Source organism: Mizuhopecten yessoensis, unplaced genomic scaffold (genome assembly GCF_002113885.1).
Source record: "Mizuhopecten yessoensis strain PY_sf001 unplaced genomic scaffold, ASM211388v2 scaffold9887, whole genome shotgun sequence".
Classification (NCBI taxonomy): Eukaryota; Metazoa; Mollusca; class Bivalvia; order Pectinida; family Pectinidae; genus Mizuhopecten; species Mizuhopecten yessoensis.
Window position 1 is genome coordinate 169,232 of NW_018408272.1, and position 6,234 is coordinate 175,465.

The following is a 6,234-nucleotide window of genomic DNA, read 5'->3' on the forward strand; positions in this document are numbered from 1 at the left end:
ATATTTCTGTGACATTTTACGTAGTAACATTTTGATCAGAGAATTGGATACACCTGATATCAGACGTTTAATAGTAAGTACTAAACCAGAGACGTATATACTACATGGATTTATATGTCTCCGGCTAAACCATCTGTATGGAACCCAGAAGGGACGTATATAGAAGCATACATGTTAAACTTTATATGTTTAATGATTTTATGTGCATGAACATTTTACTTATTTCCAGGCACCTAAAAACTTCTCCTATTGGAAAAATATCAACTCCCCAAAAAATTGTCCTATTGGAAAAATTTCAACTCCCCCAAAACTTCTTCATTGGAAAAATCTCAACTCCTCCAAAACTTCTCCTATTGGAAAAATCTCAACTCCCCAAAAAATTTCCCTATGTATTTGGCAGATCTCAGTTCCCCAAAACTTCTTCTATTGGACAATCCAAACTCCCCTAAACTTGTCTTAGGACACATCTTAGATTCCTCGCACATATTTCATACTTAACATTTACATTACTGTCAGATATACCGGTACCCTAGCCCGAGTTTCCCCTGGTACCCTACCCCTGACCCGGTACCAGACTTGGACATTTTGACAGCTGGATGTCTGGTGTGGGACCTCTATCAGTCAAAATGTCCAAGCCTGATGGCAAGTCCAAAGGAAACTCGGGCTAGATATATCCCAGTTTTCCTAGACTTTCCTTAGTATCAAATTAGATTCTTACCTTAGCTGGGGGTCCTCGGAGAACGGTAGGTAGGAAGAAATAACGTGGTCCATTTCGAAATAAGGTGATCAGTTTGGCAGAAGTTGAAGATGATTTGTTGTTACCTATCGATGTTCCATGACGTATACCCTCAGTATCCACAGCCCATCTTCACATGGATTGGCTGACCAATCACCTACCGTGTACCTGTTAGAAGACTGAGGTGTTAGCACGTGCCGTAACGTTTGAAGTTACCGGTCAGGTAACTTGAGAAGAGGTGTGAATAATAAATACCTACATAGTATACACGTGGTACACACGACCACGCCTTCACACCTGTCTAAGTAACGTTGTTGTACACGTGCCCGACGGGGGGTTGTGTGCTGGTCACTCAGGTAGCACAGGTATGAATGGATGCTGCACAGGTAGACAATACAGGTAAGATTTTACCCTCATTGAAATACTGCCGCAGTCTCTCATCCCCGCGGGCGTCAAATTCAGCAGTCCCAAATATCGTGTTGGCTAGCTCCTCCCAAGGAGGGGGTAAGTTTTTAACACCTGTATCTCAAATACCACATCAAACAACTCATAAAGTATATTTCATACAGGTGTGACGTTTACCTGTCCATCGCATGAAACTTGACAAAGTGTGACGTAATCATACCCAATCCCAACACAAATTGGTCACCTGGCTGAAGCCATACTTGCCAGAAGGAAGAAAAACAAAATATTGATATCATACAATATTTGTTTTTAAATATTAGCTTCGTTATATTATTCATATCAAATTTCAAGCAGCCATGTAAATAATTGATAATGATGTTATAGTTCCTATGTTCGACTTTTTAATAGAAGAGTTGAAAATGCTCAATTTGTCATGACTTTACCGTACCATATAGACATATAAGTTAATGTTAAGAGGTTGAAGATGCTGTCAAAACTTTATAAAGCAGCAGGTATAGATGCTATTCAGAGCTCGGTTTTACGTTACCCAGCGTGCATACACCTTTTATTTGATATCTTAACATTTTGTTTTGTCAACGGTCAAGTCCCAGATATTTGGGGACATGATATTATAAATCCTATACTGAAGGCTGGGAAAGATCCAATGTCACCATTTAGTTACAGAGGGATTTCTTTGACATCTATCACATGCAAAATCTATGCTGATATTCTAAATCAGCGTTTATCAAAATGGTTAGAAACAAACAATCTCCTAGCTGAGGACCAGAATGGTTTTAGAAAAAATAGAAGTTGTCTTGATCATCAGTACATTTTATATTCTATTTTAAATAATAGGAAAATTAGGAAACAATCTACTTTTGTCTGCTTTGTCGATATGAAAAAGGCATTTGATTGTGTTAGACGTGAGTTTTTATGGATTAAAATGCAACATGGCAACTACTTACAAGCCATAAAAACATTGTACCATCATATCCAATCAAGGGTATTAAGATTAACTGTAAACTTACAGAGGCCTTTGAAGTAAAACAAGTCTCCCCAACAATTATTTCATTATATAAAAATGAGCTGGCCTCTGATATTAAATCACTAGGTAAAGGTGTCAAGGTCGATGATGCCCAGGTATCAATACTTCTGTATGCGGGTGATATAGCACGTATCGCGCCAGATGAGGAGTCGATACAACATATGTTAGACAAGCTTGGTAGTTAGTGTTAAAAGTGGAAATAAGGCATCAATCAAGAGAAAACAAAAGTTATGCATTTTCGCAATCCATCTGTACCTCTAACAAATTTTAATTTTACATGTGGTGCTATACCTATTGAAATGTGTTATGAAGTTTACTGTAAGCTGTATCTATCCCTAGTGGAACCAGTGCTATTTTATGGTACTGGAATCTGGGGTCTGAATAAATATAGAGAAGTGGCTATGGTTCTAAATAAAGCATGCAGATATTTTCTGGGTGCTGCTAGAAAAGCAAGTAATGTAGCCCTTCGGGGAGATATGGGTTGGAATTCATGTGAAGTTAACCAATTAACCACGGAATTAGATTAGATTAAGTCCGTGAATTAACTGAAGCTTTTAGACTATATTTACGTATAAAGAATTGCGATGATAGCAGACTACTGCAGACAATTCATAAATGGTCATGTTCTATTAGAAAATCATGGGACTCGCGGGTTATTAGTCTGATAGCGGAGAAAAATGTAAGTGAAGTTTTAACCGCAAATTCATCAACGTACAAATGTATGAAGGATATCAAGAATGTCCTGACTTTTGAAGATGATGATAAGTGGCAGTTGTCTTTGTGGGATGACACAAACAATGTAAATGGTAATAAACTGCGTACATATAGAACTTACAAGTATGAGCCTGTCACTAGCGATTATGTAAAATCTGTACATCTCAAATGTAAAAGATTTTTTTTATTTAGCTTTAGATGTGGCTCTTTGCCCATTGAAATTGAAAAAGGTAGGCATGCCTGACCTGTAATTCCTGTCAATAATAGGTTATGTAAATTGTGCAACAATGATGTAGAAAACGAGTACCTTTTTTAATGCAATGTATATTTTTTCATGATCTTAGATCTGTAATTTTAACGAAAGCAAACAATGTATATGATTTTTTTCAATGATATGAACAAATTTGAACAGTTCAGATATTTGTGATGTGTGAACCAGTTCTCTAAAAGACACTAGCTACCCAGCTTATTCTCTTTTGTGGAGGACAAGAACTATGTTTCTCCCATATTAAATTATGTATTATAATTAGATGTGCAGGTATGGGGTGGGGGATATATAATTTGTCGGTAGGTATAGGCCCAACCACTCTTGTATATCTCTTACCCTGTTTGGGTACATGGTATTATATAGATATGCAAATTATAGTCCTGCTACAAATAAAGTTTTATCAAGCACAATTGTTTTTACAAAGACTGGTTAATAACATTACATGTCTGAAGATAGTAAATAGTGTGATTGTTCTTATAACGTGTCTAATAAGTCATTTTGGCTAGACACATTTTATATTCAAAGGTATATATGTATTGTGATTTTATGAATTCTATGTGTTTGACACGAACAAAAATATATTTGAACTTTGAACTTTGAACTTGTATACCTATCTGACCGTACTTTTAAGGACTAGCTATGAATGTAAGTTTGAATGTAAGAATCAATCATGGAAGTGACCAAAATTATAAGTCTCATATTTTTCTCAACATTCTAATATTCATAAGACGGGGTCAGTTTAGTACTATATATACATGAACACTTTAGATAAGTCCAAGTTAATAGTTCTATTAAACGAAACAGGATTATCCCGATTCTTTTAGTGTGATTAGTATTCAGAGTGTTGCATCAGAACCCATGCTGAACCAATAGGAGAAGTTATATAATAAAAGTCTAAAGAATTATTCTGCATGCCTGGTAGATAAATGTAGTGTACTGGTTCAGCTTATTGTCTTACTCTAGTTCAATCTAAGGGATAACGATACATTTTCCTTTTTTATTTACCTACATTATCGAAATTTGTTATAAAATGTTTGATTGATTGTTTGATTGATGAAATAGTTCCATCAGCTATAATCAACTCTAGGACAGGAAAACGGTTGTTTTGAAGTTCCAATACGGTTCGAACTTATTCTCCACCGAGGCGTGCTAGTTCAATCCTCAGGGACTTCAGAATTTGGTACATCTGTGTTTGCACTTAGACACACACTTTTTATATAATGGTTTCCTGTGAATATCCGATATATTTCACGAGTATTGCATTTATTCTGATATTTTGAATATCCTTCTCCTCCTCCTCCACCTCCTCCTCTCCTTCTCCTCCTCCTCCTCCTCCTCCTCAACAATATGGCCGTTACTTAGTTATAACAATGAGACCGAAATATTGTACAGTGTGTTACATTCAATTCAGTTTATTCCAAAATCAGTACAGCTTATAGAAGTTTTACAATGTAATAACACACATGTATTATACATATGAAATGTGCATGTATCATATGAAGATAACGGAGGCTGAACAATGTAACAAGTTCGATAGTGTCATAATTCGTGCAATTAATAAATGTATTATACAATATAACACCAAACTATTACAATTAGCTGCAACGCATGGCATTGGTAATACACACAAAAAATTACAAATATTCTAAATAGTTGTGTAACATTTCTAACAGACCCTACTGTGATTGGCAGTTGTTTGGATTAATCGTACTGGATTATCTATTCATAATTTCCCGAACGCCGTGTGTGTCAGAACCGCTACAATATAAGGACGCATGTGCAGACTTCACAATGTAAGAAAAGGGGAAAGAAAAACAGACTTCACAATGTAAGAAAAGGGAAAAGAAAAACAGACTTCACAATGTAAGAAAAGGGAAAAGAAAAACAATTTAGATAAATAACGGGTTGTGTATGCTTTGATTCATTTAGTTAGTTCAATAATAAGAGATGTCCAATCTCCATCTCAACATAGTAGACTTAATTTAAATCAGAATCTTTCGGAGCCAGTACCATTGTGTTTTAGGCCGATGTTTAGGACAGTTACTTTTAACACTGCACTACCCCTTGTATTTTAATTAAGCACGATATTTTCATGAGCTTTGGTACGTTTTTGTTGTCATAACTGATACCATTATACTATAGAATTATTTATTGTATATATTATTTATATTCTATAAATATACCCGTATGTCACTGTGAATACAAATGTATAATAATAATAATAATAACTCGAGGTTCTTATATACCGCTTTATAACAGCCCAGTTCGGAGGTCTCTCAAAGCGGTTCACAAATTATTATCCGTGGTTATAGGGCCTTTGCAACCAGCCAATATCTTTCTAAACTCCCTGGGAAGCATACAGCCGGAGCTGCCATTTCGGCGCTAACAGCTAGCATTCAACAATTCTAGCGCTGCCCAACCACGTACAGCTCAGTCGACTGGAACAAACGGAGTAAAGTATCTTGCTCAAAGATCATACACACTGCCGTGCCGTGACTCGAACCCGCAACCATTCGGTCACGAGCCCGGCGATGAATCACTTATCATAGTGCATTTGTCTATCTCACATAATGTATATAGCTCTGCTCTTCCATGTCTCACTCATTCTGGTCATTTTCTGTATTGCTTTCCCTCTCCTACACCTTTCCTTGTTTCCCCTGGTGCTGTATCTAAACAGTCGTTGCCTGATTGTGAATATTTTAAAGGAGACAGATTTACATCAGTTTCGACCAATTTTTTGTTCTAAATATTTTCTCCAGGTTGGTAAGTATGGATTTGAAAAGTTCTTTTTACACAACCAGTACAATGTTCTATGTTACGTTTCAAGGACGAGTACGATACGTACACTGTCACCTTCATCGGACCACGGAATTAGATTGTTATCTAAGTCCGTGATCGGACAAATGGCCAGTGATGTGTAGGCCTACGAGTTGTCTACAAAATCGATGTCGATTTCGGCTAGGCTGTAAGCGTATGTACAATGGTTGTTATATATGTACCGAAATGACTCGATTCAGATACGCTTTGTGAGTAAATAAATATTTTTAATGGAAACAGTCCCAGTCC